Source organism: Megascapheus bottae, chromosome 15, assembly GCF_031878675.1.
Source record: "Megascapheus bottae isolate mThoBot1 chromosome 15, mThoBot2.hap1, whole genome shotgun sequence".
Taxonomy (NCBI): domain Eukaryota; kingdom Metazoa; phylum Chordata; class Mammalia; order Rodentia; family Geomyidae; genus Megascapheus; species Megascapheus bottae.
The window spans coordinates 14229528-14251091 of record NC_143523.1 but is presented as its reverse complement, the minus strand read 5'-3'; the positions used below and the strand labels follow the sequence as shown (position 1 = coordinate 14251091).

Below are 21564 nucleotides of genomic sequence, written 5' to 3'. Positions count from 1 at the left end.
GCTCTTGGCTTTTGGTAACATGGGAGGTGTGTCTGCCTCAGTACATAGAATCTTAGAAGGATAGTTGTCTTCCACTCTTTAATGGTCCAGAATGCCTCAGAAGACTTTTTCTCAGCCCTCTTCCCCCCACACCCCCAGTACTACTCTCCCATTCCAACTCTTAGTGGATGGAATTCTGGACTCTCAGTTTCCATTGCACTTATGCCCTACTACTAGCTTCTTGCCCAAGATCTCAGCACTTAGCACTGGTCTTTCTTCTCTCTCTTGCTTACATTAGGAGAACAGTATTGCTTTGTTACTTCAGGTGTCCAGACACATTAAAACTGGGGAGAGATAAGCCCAGAGTAGCTTAGCTCTCCTATTATGCTCTGAGCACTTAGTGATGAACTAGAGAAAAACACATTCATTGGTGGGCCTTATAACTCATTCTATGATGCAGGCGTTTTTGAAATCCTACCTTGTGCCAGTCCAGAAGTTCACATGGTTTCTTTCTATAAGTATCTATGAAGGACTCCCCCTATAGATAGATAAATGTGAGAGTAGCAATGGATACTTCCCCCCACCCTCTTTCTTTATTTTTTTAGTTTTATTTTTATCTTTAGGTAGTTGTGCAAGAGAGTTGCAGTTCAACAAAGTAATATAGGAATACATCTTGATCAGTGTCACATCTTTTATCTCTCTCTCAGATTCCTTCTAACCACACCCCTTCCCTTCAGTTTTAATTTTGTAGAATATGCATTGACATTTATGACTGCATTTTCCCCTTGTCCACTTTTCATCATCTACTCCTTTCCTCTTGTTCTCACTCCCTCTTCTTCCCAGTGCTTGATTACTGGTATTTATTTTGTTGGATCGTGAGCCTTTCTAAGGAATTCTATTATTTTTATTATTCCCTGAATTTACCATATTTTGATTAATACATTTGTATAACCTTGATACATAATTCATTTGGTACTACCCCCAAAGTGTTTATATATATATATTTATTTCTAATTTTTATTTCTAATATATTTATTTATTATAAATAAAAATATTTACATATAAATTATTTATATATAATATTTATTTATAAATTAATTCTAGCTTCCATACTTGAGAGAAAACATACAACCTTTGCTGTCTCAACTTGACTTCACTTGTTATGATGTTTTAGATCTCTTTTCTTTTTGAAAGGTTTGTGACTTTCTGGAATGTACTTCATTTAAATGTTTGTGTTAATTAGCTTTCTGAATTTGTAGCTTCTTTAGCTACAAATGGTTGGTTAAGAGGAAAGCAGGAAGCAAAAGGCATGTGTTCTTCTTTATGCATCCTACCATCTTTGCTTCTCTGTCTAAAGGGACTTCTTTGTGCCAGCAACTGGCTCACACCTGTCCCAAATTTTTTATTTCAAAGAATAATGATGTTGTGTTTCAGCATGAGATCTCTGGCTTTAGGAAGCTCAGATATTGTTGAGTTCTCTGACTATCCTTCATGCTTTTTGTCATCTTCACCAAGTGGTTTCTGCCTTGATGCATCAACATTTGAACACTTTTCTATAAATTGTAGGTTCTGCTAATACTTGAAATAGAGACTCCAGAGTATATTTGTTCTTGTGTTCACCTATCTGTCCTATTCCTAAGAGCTTAGGGGAACTCGATAATTTACATTTCATATTGTATGTCCCATTTAATCATAACCACAAAATGTCCTTGGTATTGCATTTAGTCAGATATGCAGACTGAGGTTTGGAAAGGTTTTATAGTGTCTTCATAGTTCCACAGATGGTAAAGCAAACCTAGATTTGAGTCATAGTTTAGCTCATCCTATTAGAGAATGTAGATAGTTTTAAGCCTTGTATCTCTTCAGCTTTTATGTTGTATGACTGAATCTTCAAAGCTTGGGATAATGTACACAACATATTTTCCAGAGAAAAGAACAGAGCAAAAGGGTGAGTGGGAATTTAGATTCGCAGAATGTATTGAGGCTTGAAGCAGAGGAAATCAAACTCAGATAGCAATAAATGGAGGAAAATGCCAAAAGGCCAAAAATGGGAGGCAAAATTGAGTCTCCAGAACCAAGAGAACCTGGAGATCAGCCAGGTGTCCTTTAAAGTCACATGGGTTTGGCTGATCACTGAGGTCAGAGACAAAAGTGGCCAGGTGGACCTGGAGCTGAGGCATTGAAAAAGCAGATCCATAGTTTAGCTATACTGAACTTGCTGGCTATCTCAATAATCATTATTGTCAGAGTAGTGGTGCTCCTTAAATTTCTGATAGGTGCTATAAACTTTACTTCAGGTAGCCCTGAAGTACATGGAGTTTCTAATCAAAGTCAGAATTTGAATCCTTGCTCATTAAATGCTCAAATCTGAGGTCTTTCTACTTCGGCATATTATTTCTTCAAATTCAAAAGTTATGGAAATTGACTCTAAAACTCAAATAAAAATCAGTGTGGATCTGGGGCATGTAGCTCAGTGGTAGAGCACTTGCCTTGCCTGTTCTAGGCCCGAAGTTTGATCATCAGAACAACAGAAAAAAGAAAGAAAAAGAAAAAATATTAATGTGAATGTGTGTGCTTTTAAGATGAAATGTTTGGAGTAGAAATAAAGAATAGAAAAACTGGCCTTCTCAAGTTTACATATTAAAGTTAGATTCTGGGGTTTTTTTTCTTGGTTTATCCTAGATTATGGAAGATCTTTCCATTTCTGCATCTCTTGAGATTACTATGCCTAAAGATAATCCAGATAAAATGCTTTGGCTATGTCAGTTGATTAAAGAGCTAGAAAATTATAAAGATGAAGAACCATCCTAGGGTCATTTTTTCCTGAATGGAAAGTTGTAGAATTGCTAAGGAGCTTCATGTCAGTGAAGAGCTATTATGTCAAGTATGGTCAGCAGCTATTGTGGGTCTTTATATACAACTGTAGTACTGTGCTAAGTACAGTATAGGAAGATAAGTCTTGACAGTAACCTGTGACTCTTGGTAAACTTCTTTGTGGAATTTCAGAGACCCTTTCTCTAAGGTCTTTTTTATAATACAGTCAAGTGTATGATGATGTAAGGAAGCAAGGCACTCTAGAGGACTCTCAAGGTCCCTTTTAGCCCTGAGGTCCTATTATTATTGTGTATTTATAGGGCACCAAAATTGGCTATGTTCTTTTCAGAAACCAGAATTACATTCAGTCCCTGTCCAGTATTATCACAATCAAAATTAGACAGACCAGGAACACCTTCATTGCCAAGTCAAGTCAAAGTTTAGTGGGCAATTATGTAACTACCTGAAAGTATGTGTTCTCTTTCAAGAACATAATGAATGACTGAAAAGCCTGGTAAAAGGTGTTGGGTTAATGTTGCAATGCCCCAGTGAGATTTGTATTATAATATTCTTTGAATTTTATAAAGTAAATAAAAAAGGCACTTATTATCTACTAAGCAGTCTATCCTTACAGCTTTACTAGCCTTATAACATTTAATGTAAGGGAAAATGAAGGAAAAAGGAAAATTTCATCTCTCTGATGAACACAGATACAAAATTCCTCAATAAATATATCAACAGCTCAAAAAATTGAATCAATCCAAAACTAATCTCCAAAGTAACAACCATCCCATTAAAAGATTGGCCAAAGACTTATAGTCTTCTCTGGAGAAGAAAGAAAAATGGCCTATAGACACATGAAGAAATGCTCAGCATCTCTTGTCATAAAAGAAATGCAAATCAAAACAATTCTAAGATTCCACCTCACTCCAATTAGAATGGCCAGGATCAAGAAAACTAATAACAACAGATGCTGGAGGGGATGTGGCCAGGAGGGATCAATACTACATTGTTGGTGGGAGTGCAAACTCATTCAACCACTATGGAAAGCAGTATGGCAGTTCCTCAAGAGACTAAACACAGAGCTTCCCTATGACCCAGCAATTCCACTACTTGGCATTTACCCAATCATCCAGAAACAAAGACATACTAAATCCACCAGCACAACAATGTTCATTGCAGCACTATTTACCATAGCAAAGATATGGAACCAACCTAGATGTCCCTCAGTTGATGAGTGGATCAACAAGCTGTGGTATTTATACACAATGGAATTCTGTGCTGCTGTCAGGAAGAATGACATCGTCCCATTTGTTAGGAAATGGAAAGACTTAGAAAAGATCATATTAAGTGAAGTAAGCCAGACTCAAAGGAACTTAGGCTCAATGGTTTCCCTCATTTGTCATAATCAGAAATCTTGGGCTCTCCTAGCAGAGATTTGCAATAGAGCAAAACCTTGATACAAAAGACCATATAGTAGGATGCTAAATGAAAGGATCTCTAGGATATAGAAACATAAGCCATATAATGAATGATTGTTGTTCTTAAGGTACTATGTTATCTCTCATCTCTTTTTCTGTCCCTTGGTTATCTCATATTTTTACAGGATCTCACTTCGTTACCTAATATATCGGATATATTTGTATTTGGTTATTTGAAATTGGATAGGGAAGGGGGAAAACAAGATGAGGGGCGGGGGTGGGGCGAGGGAAATGGGGACCAAGACATGTGAAAGGGTATAAATGTATGGGAATTAATGCACTATCTATCTGGCAAATATCATGTAACCCTTTTATTAATTACAATAAAATATATGAAAAAAATACTAGCCAACAGAATTATCAGAGGTGGGAAAACTCGTCAGCCACATGCAGAAAAGTAAAAATTGATCCCAGTCTATTGTCACGCACGGACATTAAATCAAAGACCTCAGCATCAGACCTCAAACCCCAAAACTACCACACGACAAAGTAGGAGAGACATTGGAACTCATAGGCAGAGTCTCAGGATCACAGCAGATTGGAGAGAGACTTGACAAATGGGACTACCTAAAAATAAAAGGTTTCTGCACAAAGACATAGCTACTAAAGTAAAAAGACAACCAACCAACTGGGTAAAGATATTTACCAACAATGTATCAGACAAAGGCTTAATATCCAATATCTACAGGAACTCAAGAAACTAATCCCCCCCCTCCCAAACCCAACAAACCAATTGCTAAATGAGCAAGGGAACTAAAGAGAAACTTATCAGAGAAACATATGAGAAAATACTCATTAGCCATGGTCATAAAAGAAATGCAAATAAAAACAACCCTAAGATACCACCTTACCCCAATCAGAATGAACAATATTCTGAACTCAGACAATAACAAATGCTGAAGGAGATGTGGAGAAAGAAGAACCCTACTGCACTGCTGATGGGAATGTAAAGAAGTGCAACCACTCTGGGAGGCAGTTTGGAGGTTCCTCAAAAAAATTAAAAAAAAACACCTCAAAATAGACCTTCCCTACAACCCAGCCATAACACTCTTAGGCATCTACCCTGAGCATCATAACCCAGGATATGATAAGAACACCTGCATAGCCATGTTCATTGCACTATTCACAATAATCAAGTGATGGAAACCACCCAAATACCCCACTACAGATGAATGGATACAAAAAAATATTTGGTACATATATACAATGGAATTCTGCATAGCTACCAGACAAGGTAAGATAATGGCATTCACTGGGAAGTGGATGTAACTAGAGTAAATTGATTAAAATGCATTTGAAATGCACACTAATAGTGAACTAAAAAGTGAAATTATCTTGCTGATTTGAAACTGTTCATATGAAGTCTCATATTTTATTGGAAAAACCAAGTGTGCAGATAAAAAGTATCTGTTTATCTCAATTTGAAAGGAAGAATGGGCTCTGCTTTTGTTTTACAGTAATTGTTATTTATCAGGTCAGGGCTTTATTTGACATTTAGCTAGTTTCCAGTGGTACCTATTTATTGAAAATTAGTTTACCAGCAGCATCTCCCTTTTCCACTACTATTTTCTTTATTTTGTGTGTCAGTATGTGGCTTGAACCCAGAACCTTGTAGTCTCACTGAGCCATGTCTCCAGTTCTCATTTTTGCTGTTTAATTGAAGATAAATATGAATTTGTCTTCATGAGCTGACTTCTGACAGCCTCAAATCTCAGCCTTCTGAGTAGCTAGGATTACAGACATGAGCCACTGGTGCCTAACTTATTTTTCCACTTTTTAATCATTTCCAAGTTGATATTTGGAAATAATTTTTTTTTTGTCAGTCCTGGACTTGAGCTCAGGGCTGAGCACTGTCCTGGGACTTTCTCAAGGCTGGCACTCTACCACTTGAGCCTCAGCACTACCTCCAGCTTTTTTCTATGTATGCGGGATCGAGGACTCAAACCCAGGCAAGCACTCTACCACTAGGCCAAATTCCTGGTCCGGAAATAATTTTAACTTTTCAGAAAAGTTTGAAGGATTGTCTAAAGACTATGCTTGCATACTTTACATGAATTTATGTATCATTAACATTTTGCTTCATTTGGCTTCATTTGTTGGGCCATTTGTGCATTTTTTTCTCTTCTCACACCCACACACATATACACACCCACACATACATTTTAACTATTTAAAGTCAGTTGCATATATTATGTACCTTTTCATGCTTTAAAAATAATCTTCTAACTCTTTGAAGTAAAAGTAACCTTTCTCAAATTATTTACTAAAATGTAGAGGCAACGAGGCATTCTATTTACTTTGCTTTTATTTTATCATGTGCTTTAGCTATCACTGGGGAGGGAGATTCATTGTATACACTTGTATACGGAGGACGTCAGTTTTGCTGTTTTTTTTTTTAACACATTCATCCTTAAGTCAGAATTTTGCAAAGTGTATTTTTTTTTTTTTTGGCTGGGTGTTGTCCCTAAACTCTTCAGCTCAAGGCTACCATCCTACCCCTGGTGCTACAGTGCCACTTCAGGTTTTTAGTGCTTAATTAGAGATAAGAGTCTCGTAGATTTTAGTGCCTAGGCTGGATTTGAACTGTTTTCCTCAGCTCTCAGGCTCCTGCGTAGCTAGGATTACAGGCATGAGCCACCATGCACAGAGCAAAGTACATAGTTTTGTATTACACACTTGTAATGGAAGAAGATTCATTTTTGAGATGCTTTCAGAATGTATGTATTTTGAATGTATTTTGCTCAAGCAATAAATAAGTTTCAAATAAGTTTCTTTTTAGGGAATTCGTATGGGTTCCCCTGAAGTGGTTGATTTTTTAGCATACTTTATATTTGATCTTCACGGAGACCCATGTTGACAGATATACACATTTGCTTATTTCTTTTTAAAAAATTTAATTTTACAGCAGGTTGATATACAGAGGGGTTACAGTTACATGCATAAGGTGTTGAGTACATTTCTTCTCAAACATTGTTACCCATCCTACATTTTTCTCCCACTTTGCCTCCCTCCGCCCCCCCCAAGTTGTAAAATTCATTTCTAACATATTGTCTTGTGATTATCACTCTTATATTGGTTTACTCTTTGTCTTGTCATGTTGTCGTTCCCCTTCCCTTCCCTAATTCAAGTAAACCTATATACTATACACTATTTACCAAAATCAGATACAGTGACAGCAGGGGATAATCCTTGGTGTGGGAGAAACAAAAGAAAAAAGAAACAACTTCACATAGTACATTAAAAACAACAATCATAAAGAAAAAACTATTGTTTCCATATCCTAGAGTTAATTATGGTTAGCATCATCGGTGATAGGTACATAGCTATTGAGCTGTTGTGACCCTCCCCTGGGAGAATCCTAGACATAAAGTAATTATTATAAATGAGTGAAACCATGGTGCCTGTGTTTTTTGGGGTCTGACTTAGCTTTACTTAATATGATCCTTTTCCATGTTTTTCCATTTCCTTACAAATGTAGCAATGTCATTCTTTCTGAGAGCAGCATAGAATTCCATTGTGTTATATACCACGTTTTCTTGAACCATTCATCTACTGAAGGGCATCTGGTTTGGTTCTGTATCTTACCTATGGTAAATAATGCTGCAGTGAACAAAGTTGTATTGATAGCTTTAATATGGCCTTGTTTGTGGACATTTGGGTAAATGCCCCGAAGTGGGATTTCTGGGTTGTAGGGGTGCTCTACCTTTAGTCTTTTGAGGAACTTACATACCGCTTTCCAGAGTGGTTGAACAAGTTTACACCAACAGTATATTAGCATTCCCTTCCCTTTGGCCACACCCTTGCTAGCATCTGTTGTTATTAGATTTCTTGATAATGGCCATTCTAACTAGGGTGAGGTGGAATCTCATAGTTGCTGTGATGTGTGTTTCTTAAAAGAAATGTTGAGGGTTGGGAGTTTAGCCTAGTGGTAGAGTGTTTGCCTAGCATGCACAAAAACCTGGGTTCGATTCCTTGGTACCACATACATAGAAAAAAGCCAGAAATGGTGCTGTGGCTCAAGTGGTACAGCTCTAGCCTTGAGAAAGCCCAAGGACAGTGGCCAGGCCCTGAGTTCAAGGTCCAGGACTGGCAAAACAATAAAAAGAAATGTTGAACATTTTTTTCATGTGTCTATTAGCCATTTGTATTTCCTCTTCAGAGAAGTCTCTCCTTAAGTCTTTTGCCCACTTTTTTTAAAATATATTTTTATTGTAATTAATAGAAGGGTTACATGATATTTGCCAGAGAAATGGTGCCTTAATTCCCACACATTGATACCCTTTCACATGTCATGGTCCCCATTTCCCTCCCCCCTCCCCCACCCCTCATCTTGTTTTCCCCCGTTCCCTATCCAATTTCAGATAACCAAATACAAATATATCTGATATATCAGGTAACAAAGTGAGATACTGTAACAATATGAGATAACCAAGGGACAGTAGAAGTGATGAGAGATAACATAGTACCTTAAGAACAACGATCATTATTTTGCCCACTTTTTAATGGAGTGGTTTTTACTTTGATGGTTTGTTTATGGGAGATTTAATTTTTTGAGTTCTAAGTATACTTGAGATGTGAAGCAAGGGCCTGTTGTATGGCTAGTGAAGATCTTGCTAGCTATGTGCTTTTCCATGCATAAGCTCTGCAGTTTAATGCAGTCCCATTTGTCCAATCTTTCTTCCATTTGTTGTGTTTCTGGGCCTTATTAAGAAAGTCTCAACCTAGGGTATCTCCTATTCCTTCCTGTAATATTTTCAGGGCGTGTGCTTTTACCTCGAGATCTTTGATCCATTTAGAATTGATTCTGGTGCAGGATGACATATAAGGAACTAACTTTAGTTTTCTACTGGTGTTTAACCAATTCTGCCAGCACCATTAGTTGAAGAGGCTCTTTTTGGTTCCCTTATTAAAGATTAGGTGGCTGTAGAACTGTGGATTGATTTCTAGGTCTTCATTTCTATTAGATTGGTCCTTGGGCCTGTTCTTATGCCAGTACTAAGCTGTATTTTTGTTTGTTTTTCTGATTTTTTTTTTTTGCCAGTCCTGAGGCTTGAACTCAGGGCCTGGGCCTTGGGCCTTCTCAAAGCTAGAGCGCTACTACTTGAGCCACAGCAGCACTTCTGGCTTTTTTTATGTATGTGGTACTGAGGAATCAAACCCAGGTCTTCATGTTTGCTAGGCAAGCACTTTACCACTAGGACCAAACTCCTGGCCCAACCAAGGTATTTTTATTACTATAGTTTGTTATACAGTTTGAAATTTGATATTGATATTTCTCCATCAATGGTCTTTCTGCTAAGGATTATTTTTGCTATTCAGGGTCTTTTATTATTCCATATGAATTTTTGGATTGTTTCTTCTATTTCATTAAAGAATGATGTTGGGATATTTATGGGGATTGTGATGAGTTTGTAGATTTGCTTATATCTTTTACAATCATTGATGTCTGACAGTAACACCAATTTGAATAGATCAACTTGATGTATCCTTCCAAATAATCTGAGACATTGTGTCACTGAAAGCTATTCACTAAAGTTTTTGTCTTTTTTTTTTTTTTTTTTTTGGTGATGGACACAGAGCCAGAGCCAACAGTGGTCTCATTACCTAGATTGTTTTGTGGACAGAGGCATGACCCGCATTCCTGGAAGGACCATAGACCAGGCTCTCTGAATGCTACACAATGTCACCTTCTTCCTGTAGCCACTGACGTTTGACTTTGAACTTTATTAGATAGCCCCATTCTCCTCTGATAACATTTAATTCCTGCTTCTCTTTGTCTTCTGCACTTAGTAGTTTTAAGCATACTGTATGCTTGCTTGATGTTAGACTACTGCCAGAAAATAAACAGTATTAGTTCCAAGAATACCTTTCTTTCTGAAGCACCCACATACAGGATGTGTGATCTATAATAATTCTTATTCATTTGAAATACAGTAATTTGTTCCTGTCAGTAGAGGATAGGTTTGTTGTTTTAAATTGCTGGGTTTTGTTTTTGTTGGCATGTTCCCCAATACAAATTGAATGGCTGACAAACATCTATTTGTATGACAGTTCAATCTAGATAAGTGCCCTCTGTTGCCTAACAGTACAATTTGGGGTCTCAGAGATAAAAGCAACCTGAATGCCAGGCTTGTCGCAGAGCTTCTTCGTGCAGATAACAGAGGTAATCCATTCTCCTAAGGTCCACAAATCAGACAAACAAAGAGGAAATATTCATGCACATCATCTTGTTTGAAACAGTGGTCTTTTAGCTTCTATGTAAAAAAAATAGGAATATCTAGCTCATGAGAATAATAAAAATAGTTGAATGAGATATAACTACATTTGAAATTAAAAAGAAATGTGGTAGTATCTTATAAAGTTGGAGAGAGTTGTGTTGCTTAGCATTTTGCCACAGTATATTGGCTTTGGTTGAATGAATTTGCTTTCCATTTTAACATACCTATCTGAAATAAGTTATAACTTTAAGCAGTGGTTCTGCTATAGTTTCGATATTCTGCTGAGATAGGGTTGAAGAGGTCTTATTTTTTTTGCTACTCAAGATGAGGAATTGAAACTTTGCACCTATTGGCTTACCTCTGCCAAAATATATATCTTTCTATACAAGAAATATATATATATATTATACATAAAATGAAATACAGGATCACAATTACAAGGAAGAATTGAACTAATATATAAGGTTAAAGCATCAAATAGGGCCAAAAAGTCATGGTTTATTTGATTGATTTGAGTTATAAAGGAGAGAAGGATAATTTTCAAACACAATGTACATAATAACACCATCCATCAAATAAGAAAATCAGAGGAAGAAAGATAATATCCCATGTTGTCTGTGTTAGGTCTGAGATATCCGGAGGCTAAGATGCTCAGTAGGGATTGGATTTGTGGGTGGAATATGCAGAAATATCTTTATCCGCTTCTGATGAGGTGGTTTACATGACTGAGAAGAAGGCAAGGGACGGAGAACTAGAGGAGCACCAGTAATTTTCTGAGGAGACTGAGAAAGAAGTTACAGTGAGGATGACAGAGGAAGATAGGGAATTCCAAGGGAGTTGATGACAGTAGGAGGTCAGGTGAAGAAAAGGACTAAAAAGTGGTCACTGGATCGAAGTTGGTAAGATTTAAGAAACAAAATGAACGAACAAAGTAGCATCTGATAATAACACAAAGTACAAACACAGATCCATAAATCCATACCAATAGAAATCATTGATGGAATAATTGAATAGGCAAGCCTATCATGTACAAGAATGCCAAATAATAGATGTAGGGATTCTGACTTCATTGGGGAGTTTATTTGCCTACTCCTTAAACATGAGCTCCACAGAGTAAATAAAATGTGGAAAGAGGAAAAGACCACCTTTGCAGTAGTTCAGCCAAGCAATCAAAATCGTCATCCATGGTGATCAGTGCTGTTGAAAGATACTCTTGATAAAGATGGCACTTAACCTTGTGGTCTAACTCCCCAAAACTTAATTCCACATCAGTCACAAGAAAAGTATCAGACCAATTCTAGTTGAAGGGCATTACAAAATCCTTGGTCACTGCTCCTCAGAAATGTCAAGGCCAGCTGTCACCAGTGGCGAATGACTGATTCTAACTACTCACGAGACTAGACTAAGACCTGCAGGATTGTGGTTCCAAGCCAACCTAGGCAGAAATGACTCCATCTTCAAATAATGGGAAAGAAGCTGGATTGGAGACGTGGCTCAAATGTTAGAACCCCAGCCACTAGCACACAGCTATTGGTGTCTACAATCTTAAAGTAACAAATAAATACTGAAACATGGAAGCTATGAATAAATGTTTTATTGCTAAAGCAAAAACTCAGGCATCAGTAGTTCATGCCTGTAATCCTATCTATTCAGGAGGTTGAGAGCTAAGGATCACATCTCAAAGCCAGCCCACATAGGAAAGTCTATGAGACTCTTATCTCCAGTTACCCACCAAAAAAAACAGAAGTGGTGCTGCGGCTCAAAGTGGTAAAGTGCTAGACTTGAATGAAAAGACTCAGGGACAATGTCTAGGCTCTGAGTTCAAACCCCACAACCAATCAAAAAGCCCCCACTAACAACTACCAAACTAGGCAGGAGTATTTTTTCCATATATTTTTATTGTAATTAATAGAAGGGTTACATTATATTTGCCAGATAGAAGGTGCATTACTTCACATACATTGATACCCTTTCACATGTCTTGGTCCCCATTTCCCTCCCCCCGGACCCCCACCCCTCATCTTGTTTTTTCCCCTTCCCTATCCAATTTCAAATAACCAAATACAAATATATCCAACATATCAGATAAGAAAGTGAGATACTGTAACAATATGAGATAACCAAGGGACAGCAAAAGAGATGAGAGATAACATAGTACATTAAGGACAACAATCACTCATATGGCTTTTGTTTCTATATCCTAGAGGTCCTTTCATTTAGCGTCATACAATATGGCCTTATGTATCTAGGTTTTGCTCTATTGCAAATCTCTGCTATGAGAGCCCAAGGCTTCTACTGATTATGACAAATTGAGGGAGACCATTGAGCCTATGTTCCTTTGAAGGAGTATTTTTATTTTAGTTCAATTCACAATGGAGTATCTTGGGACTGGGAAGGTGGCTTAGTGGTAGATTATTTGCTTAGCATACATGAAACCCTGGGTTCAATTCCTCAGAATCACAAAAACAGAAAAATGTCAGAAGTGGTGCTATGGCTCAAGTGGTAAAGTAGTAGCAAAATTAGTTCAAGGACAGTGCCCAGGCCCTGAGTTCAACCCCCAGGACTGGGTGGGTGATGGGGGGAGAGAAATTCTTTTTGTGGTTTTAGCAGTATTGAAGTTTAAAGTCAGCCTCTTGTGCTTGCTAGGCAAACACTCCACAATTTGAGCCACACTTCCACAGCCTTTTTTTTTTTTTTAGCTGTAGTCACTCAAGCCACAATCTTCTTGCTTATGCCCCTTGCATAGCTGAGAGGCATGAGGATCATTCCAGCTTAATCGGCTTCTTAATTTAGATGGGGCCTTACTCACTTTTTGTCCAAGCTGGCCTCATACCCTGATCCTCCCAGGCTTCACTTTCCAGGTTGCTGGGATTATGGGTCTGTGCTACACAGCTACAAAATGGAAACTCTTCTAGGAAGAACATGTTTAAAGTCAGATATGAATATTTACACTGGCTTTATTGTTTTGGTTCATCTTAGTATAGAAGCAGCCTTACAGACGTTTTCACAGAAAATTTTTGCTAAAATGGTCTTCCTATATTGCCTAACCATTGTAGCTTTACTAGCTACATCTATAACAATTAAGAGATACCATATATCTCTGAATTATGAACACTATAAACTCATTATAACCCAGCATAGCCTTTAATAGAAACTCAAAATATCAAAAAAAACCCAAAACCCAAAAGCAAAACTAAAATCCTATAAGAGAATGGTTTAGACTCACTGTTTAGGAAATCAGCCAGCAGATCCCTTGGATAAGCAGGAAGCTCTGAAGGAATCTTAACCTCTGGGGCCCTCCTCAGAATCATGTAGGTAGATTACTGCTACTTTGTGGTGTGGCCTTGGAGACTCCTTTTGATGTATATCTAATACCATAGGTGTGGCTGTGACACCCTCTTAGCTCAGACATTATATTCTATCAGACAAAACATTTCACATTTTTGTTTTTCTGTTTTGTGGGGGAAGGTTGTGGGACTTGAACTCTAGGCCTGGGTGCTGTCTCTGAGCTCTTCAGCTTAAGGCTTCTGCTCTACCCCTTGAGCCACAGCACCACTTCCAGTTTTCTGGTGGTTAATTGAAGATAAGAGTCTCATGGACTTTTGTGCTTGGGCTGTCTTTAAACTATGATCCTCAAGTCTTAGTCACCCGAATAGCTAGAATTACAGGTGTGAGTCACTGGCACCCAGCAAAACATTTCACCTTTACCATTAGTCATCCTTTAACTTTCAAAGCTATTATCCTTGGTATTTCAAATACAGATACAATATGAAATTTGATTTATTACTATTTTTATTGTTAGTAGTAGTAGTTAGAATTATTTCTGTTATTACTGTCATTTATTCTTGCATGACCAGAAACAAAGTGGACTTCATATCTATGAGTTCAAAGAGCCAGGTGAATAACTCAGCCAGGTTGGCATTGAGGGTGGTGGTGGAGACCTTGGTCTTCTTAATGTGTAGTAAAGTGAAAAAGACCAGCAGTTTGGGGAAGCAGGTCTGTCCTTGTTTTGCCTGGAGTCTTTCCAAGCTTCATGGCCTTGGGTAGGAAAGTTCTAAGCCAGAACTCTGAATCTGTGGCTGGGCCTATTTGAGGTCTCCTATTACTTCAGAGTCATTTATAAAAGTACCTTGGGATCTCATGTTCTTGAATTTCTAGATCACATGAAATCATGACTGTAGAGTTTCTGTGTATGACTATTTTCTTTCCCAGTGCTAGGTGTGTTTACATTATGAAATTATAATTGTGTGAATTGATTATATAAGTTTATATTTTCTGCTTCAGTAGTTCAAATGAAGCATCTGCTGCATAGTACTCACTTATCAGTGCCCTTTCCCAGTTAGAATGTGTTGAACATTTCTGTATTATTAACAAACTAATAAACATTTTGATTATTTCAAGTAGAGTCTGTGGGCTCATGTTATTTTATATGCAGAAAGACTTTAAGGCATTAGATTTCCTTCACTGCATACTGCACTATTCCAGATGCAGACAACATCTGGACATTCTGTCATGAGCTGATTTTCTGAATGAAGTAACTTAATTGTTGATTGACAAGCTAGCATGATTTAAGACACGGCCACACTGTTTCCAAGAGCAGTGTCAAAACTCATAAAGTACAAGCATATGCAAGCAAAATGGGGCCTAGGTACTACTCAACTCAGGTTGCATTCTGAAAGACTAATGGTAAACTTAAATTTTAGGCTGTAGTTTAGAAATGCTGGAAGGGAAATGAAGAAATGCACTTACTTGATTTCTAGGCTGTCTGTTTTGCTAATCATTAAATGATGTAGCAGCAATGTGGTCAGAGTTCCTAGTCTAAATAAAAGCCTGTTCTAGCATTGAGCAGCACAAATGGAAGTCTTTTTCCATATGGATTACATATGAGTTTGTGTGAGTCAATCTTAGTATACCCACATGGGTTGCCTCATGACATCTATATAAATATTCACATGTTCTATTATAGTTCAATTGTAAAAAGTAATTAAGAAATATGGGATAATTTATCTCACTATTTACAGCCAAAAGACAAATATTGATTTCAAACATGTCAAATGTGTTTGAAAGTACAAATGAAAAAAATAAATGAGTCTAATTATGATGAAATGACCAAACTTTGTTTTTTGTTTTTTAATTTAAATGTCTTCCCTCAGTATTACTGAAGGTTCCCATGATGTGCTTTATAAGCTAGTGATATTCTACCATCAGGGTATGAAGTATATTCTTTCGGGTGGCTTGCATATGATCTGTTGGCCCTGAATTTATAAATATACTTTCTCTTCACTAATGCTGCAGTATTGGTGCCATATGCACTTACTTTCCAGTGAATGTGCTTTATCTTAAGCTCTGAATAGCCCTTTGAGCCAAAGCAAGCCATATTCAGTGGAATGGTTGGTTAGCCAAAACAGAGTGGAACCTACTTACTTTCTCTGATAATATTTTTTTTGTTTTTTTTTTTTTTGTTTTTTTGCCAGTCCTGGGCTTCAGCTCAGGGCATGAACTCTGTCCTTGGACTTTCTCAAGGCTAGAGCTCTACCACTTGAGCCTCAGCACCACTTCCAGCTTTTTCCTATGTATGTGGTGCCGAGGAATTGAACCCGGGTCTTGGTGCATGCTAGGCAGGCACTCTACCACTAGGCCAAACCCCCAGCCCCTCTGATAATATTTTTCAGTAAAATTTTCACTTTTGGATATCATCCAGAAGTTGCAAGACCATACAATAAGGAAGGAGACAGAACAATATTAACAAATTACTGGGTTATTTAATGATATGGACTTTTTAAAGCTACTTTTGTTGGCAAGTTTTGTTTTAAAAAGGATGTACTGATTGAATTCCTAACCAGATGTGTATACTAGTTTTACTGCACCCCTTCCAATTTTATCAATAAGTAGTAAGATGTTTTTACTCTGAATGGTTATCATAGCCAAGGTGCTAGGATAGATTTTCATTTGTTTATGATTTAAATCCTTGCAACAGTCCCAGAAAATAAGTGTAGCACCATTATTTCTTAGATGAAGAAATTGATTAGTTGACCAAGACCATATATTGAAATGTGGTCTCTGTTCTTTTTATTCAGTGCCTTGGGTTTTTTTTTTTTTTGTCCTAACTGCTTTTCAGGGATCTAATATTTACCAAACAGTGTACTTACTTAGCCTATATAGTAGTTTTAACCGATTATTATTTTTTGTTGTTGTTGTTAGAAATCACAACTGTACAGACAGCACTGATTTAAACCAAAAATTCATAAATTTCTTTGCATTCTTTTCCTCCAAAGTATAGGTTTCTTGCCTGGATTCATGAGTCTTTTTGAGTCCTGATGCACAGGTAGCATGTAGCTAAAAAGCTGAAACCAACCATTGAGCCATAGAAGCCAGGTTAAGATGCAAAATGTAGTGCCAGAGAAAGATATACTTTTTGAAAATGCTGTCTGGTATTACAGTGCTGTGGTATTATTTAATTAGAACCAGATAAATTTAAGAAATGAATGCCTGCAATTAAGTAGCCAGTTAATAACTATAATTTCATGGTATTCTGTAGATACCCAAAGTGTTAATTATAACAGGAGCAGTTAAATTCTTTGGCTATGAAAGCAGAGCAGTTTAATACATGCATCACCTGGTAACCTTGGGCATTATTAAATATGTGGAAACTGCAAAACACAGTAAGAGCAGTGGAAAAGTCTGGCCAGACTGGTTAATTTGTTTTAGAACTATGGAGAAATCTATTAACTATTTCTTCTGTAGACCAATTTGATTAGGAAGTAGGACAAGCTGTTCTTTCATTACTTCCCAAAGCCACACTGCACTTTGTATCATTGTTTGGCTGTCTGCAGTGCATAGATTAGAATAAAGGGCTTTCTTAGTGTTTGTGAATGTTGCGAATTGCTGATTAGTAATTAAAGTAGTGAATGAAGGAAATTAGGCCAAGATTGAATGGGAAGGAGAAAGTCTTAATTCTGTGATACAGATGTTAGAAATAGATTGTCTTGAGCAGACCATTCAGTGTGGTCACGTTGTACAATGCCATGAGTATTCACTTCCTATATAAAATCCAAGTGAAACGCTCCTAGATGGTTTCCCCTCCCATGCCTTGTGATGTAGCTGTATGGGTATTAATTTAGTGAAATATCCTGTCTGCCAGGTGGGGGAACTAGCTGATTTTTATTGTAATACCAGATCATTACTTAATTTATATGCAATGGAGAACAGCACATGGAAAGCATTATAAATCTATTTACAATGTGGCTGGTCTGATGATAACATTGTATTAAATTCCCAGGTGAGGCAATTTAAGCAATTGCTTTGCCATGTGCACGCCATGGAAATTAAATTCTCATATATGCTTTAGTAATAAACCAACTTCATTGTTATGTTTTCGCTCGTTCTGACTATGTACACTGTTTGACATATAGAGTCTCATAGAAGGCAGTACCAGAGATCACCATTTTTAATTAGTTTAAGCTAAGTTAGTTTGTTGTTCTAAGTTAGCCGTGCCTGCCCATGAACACATTTGCTCAGTTGGGAAATTTTACAGCTCAGGTCAAGTAGATAGACAATTTCAACAACTTTCCAGACAGAACTGAACAACTGGGTATGTTTGAACTTGGTGTTAAGAAAATCAGCCAATCAGTGTGCAAACATCCTGTTCCTATTCAAAGTGAAAAATTGAAAGTCCCTGAGTTTGAAATCTTGCTTTTATAACCAGATTTACTTTTTGTCATCCTTTTAGAGTGACAATTGAAACTTTATGTCACTAACTTCTTAGAGGTAACAAGCAATTGTTAATTTTTCATATTTTTTGTTCATACCTGACCTGAAGTTTTCTGTCCAAAAATGTTCGTTAAAGTATGTATAAGTTAGAAGGAATAAGCTTTGCATAAGCATACAACTAAAACTGAAGAATGCTCTTGTATTTAACACTGAATGTGTGTGTGTGTGTGTGTGTTGAAGTTTTTTCCATACTTTCAGTGTGGACCAGAAATTGCAGTAGATTACAAACTGCATAGAGCGTCTGTCTTCTCCACTGCCACATATAAAGCACCAGTAGGCAGTGGTAACTGACAACTAAGACTAAAAATGTTGACAATTTCTTGATTTGCCTGGTTAGCTTATGTATAGAAGTCATTAACTATTTATAAAATGCATTATGAATTGGGTTCCTTCAAACTGTAGCTGAATGTGTGACATTTCAGCGCAAATTCTCATGCCTGCATTTGGCTAAAGTACAGATTTATACTATTCATAAACAAATAAAATATTTCAGTTATATTTATAAAGATACAGTAGAGGTTTCAGTTTCATTAATTGTGAATCCACATTTAAAATATTATGTTAGTAGTTAGTAATGGTTATAGCAGGAGAGTTTTAAACAGATAACATGATTTCTTGATATTTGGAGAAAAATTATTCATAAAAGAAATAGTTTATCCAATTTTTTTCATTTTTGATTTTCAGTTTGTTTAGTTATGAATGGTATCTTATTGCCTTAATTATGGCTGATTATATACCATCAGTTTACTTAAAATTTCAGAAATTATGAGAAAATACCAAAGTTGGGCATCTAAGTATAATTCTTAATAAAAACAATGTTTTGATTTGTCTTCTTAAAAGAAAACTCAAGTGTAAAGAGTTTTGTGTTCAGGTAGCTCATGGGGAACTATTTCTAATTTTTGAAATGAGTTGGTCCTTTTATTCCTTAAGTTAGCTCATCAGAGACCACTTCGTTAAACTCAGCATATCATTTGCTTAATTAACATACAGAACAGCCATCCAAAATGACCAGTTTTTACCATTCCAGTGCTTGAGGATGACTCTTTGACTGCAGATAAATCTTTAGTTCCTTCTGTTGCTGAGCATATATACTCTTTATTTGTTGGTTTTCAAAACAGTGCATTCTGACCAAAACAATATAGATACTTAGGGATCCACACTTACAATTTTTTTTCTCTTTTGAAGTATTTGAAGTCAAAATAAGATTATAATGTAATTGAACAATCTATACCAATTTGTTGGTATTTTGGTGAAAAAGGGGGAAAACAAAAACAATCTCTTTATGATATTCTTGCATACTGTGGAATGTTTTAGTCCCCCATAGTGATGAGATGAATAATTAAAAAGGCAGCTCTGATACCGCAGCCTGTTTAAAGGTTCTCATTTCCTTTATAGCTGTAAAATACTTTTGCTTGGATAGTTTGAAACTGCTATAATGGGGAATCACCAGATAGGCAAAAGAAAGTTTTGGGTTGAATTAAATATTGTACTAAAACTGAGAGTGGACTGTCCTTATAATTTAGAGTTTATAAATATAATTCTATATTAAACCAGTAGAAATAGTTAACAGTAGCTTCAGTAGATACAATGAGCAAAGCAAGCTGATCCTATGCTGTTCGTGGTGATAAAATGTTCAGTGTGAATGAGTTGGATCACTCCTGAATGTCAAGATACCTGATGGGATGCCTTTCCAGACCTTGGGCTAATGGGTTAGCTTCTCCGATCTGTTCCTTTGCCTTCAGATTGCTGTAATTTGGTTTATCTACTTCTAGAATTACTGCAATTGCTAAAGTACAAATTATTGGAAACAAAGTATGGCTTGAGAGACTTGGGTAAGAAAGGGATGTCAGTATCTACTTTATACGGAAACACTTTGTCTCCTTTACTTGTGCCTTTTCCCTCAGTCTATCCAGAGGGTGAAATTATGGGGAGGAATTTTTATGAGTAGAAGGATTACTTAACTGTGACTCAGGCGTCTAATGTTCTAATCTCAGTTTAAACAGCATTACCTTTAGAATTCCATGAAATGTTATTTTTTTTCTAGAAAAGGATGGTGATGGTTATGTGGATTAATTATTTTTTTATCCTATTAGGCAAAAAAAACCAAAACAAAACAAAAAACCCTGGGTTCTTCCAGAGCCCTAAGTGCTAAATCTTCAATTATGTAAAATGAACTAAATTCTGTCTTATGTGTCTCTCTTGGGAGACTGGGAAAATAGTTGCAGAAATAATTTTCTGTTATTTGTAGTTCAGCTAAAGAACCTTAGTTGCGAAAGACTCCCTCTTTAAAATGATCTAAAGTTTATTGGTTGTTCTTGTTTAAACTCCTTTTAAATTCTAATACAATATGATTTTATGCTTAAGGTTTTATGATCTAAGTTCAAGCAGAGTTACTCATTGACTCATCTAAACCTCTAATTAAAATCTTATTGTTGACTTTGCCCAGGGATTATGTATACTTCTTGTTAGATCACAGTTAAAGAGGTAGGAAGTTTTGAGACCCACACTGTAGACCCCAGATCAGAAAGAGATTATTCTTTTCCACCTGTTGTTTTCTAACTGACCATTTTTATTGAGTTGAGTAGCTGAAAGGGCACAAAGTACCTTATAAATCTAAATTGGGTCTGAAATAATGAAGATGGAGTTGGATCTGAACACCAGACTCTAGTTTCACCAGTAGTTTTCAGAGTTCCTTAGCTTTCTCAAATGTGTATACATTTAGGTAATTCATGAATTGCTTGCAGACATATCCCTTTGAGTTTACAGGTAAGGGTAGCTTTCTTGTAAAACAAAATTTCAGTGTGTGAAGCTTTGGGTTACCACCCTTTCGTCTTTATTTATTGAGATTGTGAAAGTTTGACTCATAGCGTACTTGCTATTATATAAGGGGGCTGGGAAATTTAATTTGCTTATATGCATGTGTGCATGTGCACACATACACAAACACACATATCACTCACACACTCATTCTTTATAGAGAAGTTAGGGGCACTTAAATTTTTGTTTGGATAAAGAATTGTCTCTTAAATTTATTCTGGATAGTAACATGGTAATAATGAAATAAGTACCCATGTACTAGTCCAAACATTCAAGAATAGAGTTGGAGGTATAATTTTTAAAAGCCCTAATTGTACAGTTTGTGTCCTGCTATGATTTCAAAGCCCCACCCTATGTGTTCCTATTCTAATTACCATCTGTGAGTTTGTAGATATAGAGCCAGTTAGCTGTATTGCTTTTAGCATATTGATCTCATTTGAACGATGATGTATGGAATAATATACAAGGTCTAATCCATTTGTAAA

At 36.6% G+C, this 21564-nt stretch overlaps 1 protein-coding gene across 6 annotated transcripts in view; it reads left to right on the top strand.

The window, feature by feature from the left end:
* Positions 1-21564, top strand: part of Vti1a (vesicle transport through interaction with t-SNAREs 1A) — a 338753-nt gene that overhangs the window by 55377 nt on the left and 261812 nt on the right. The window lies entirely within an intron of this gene.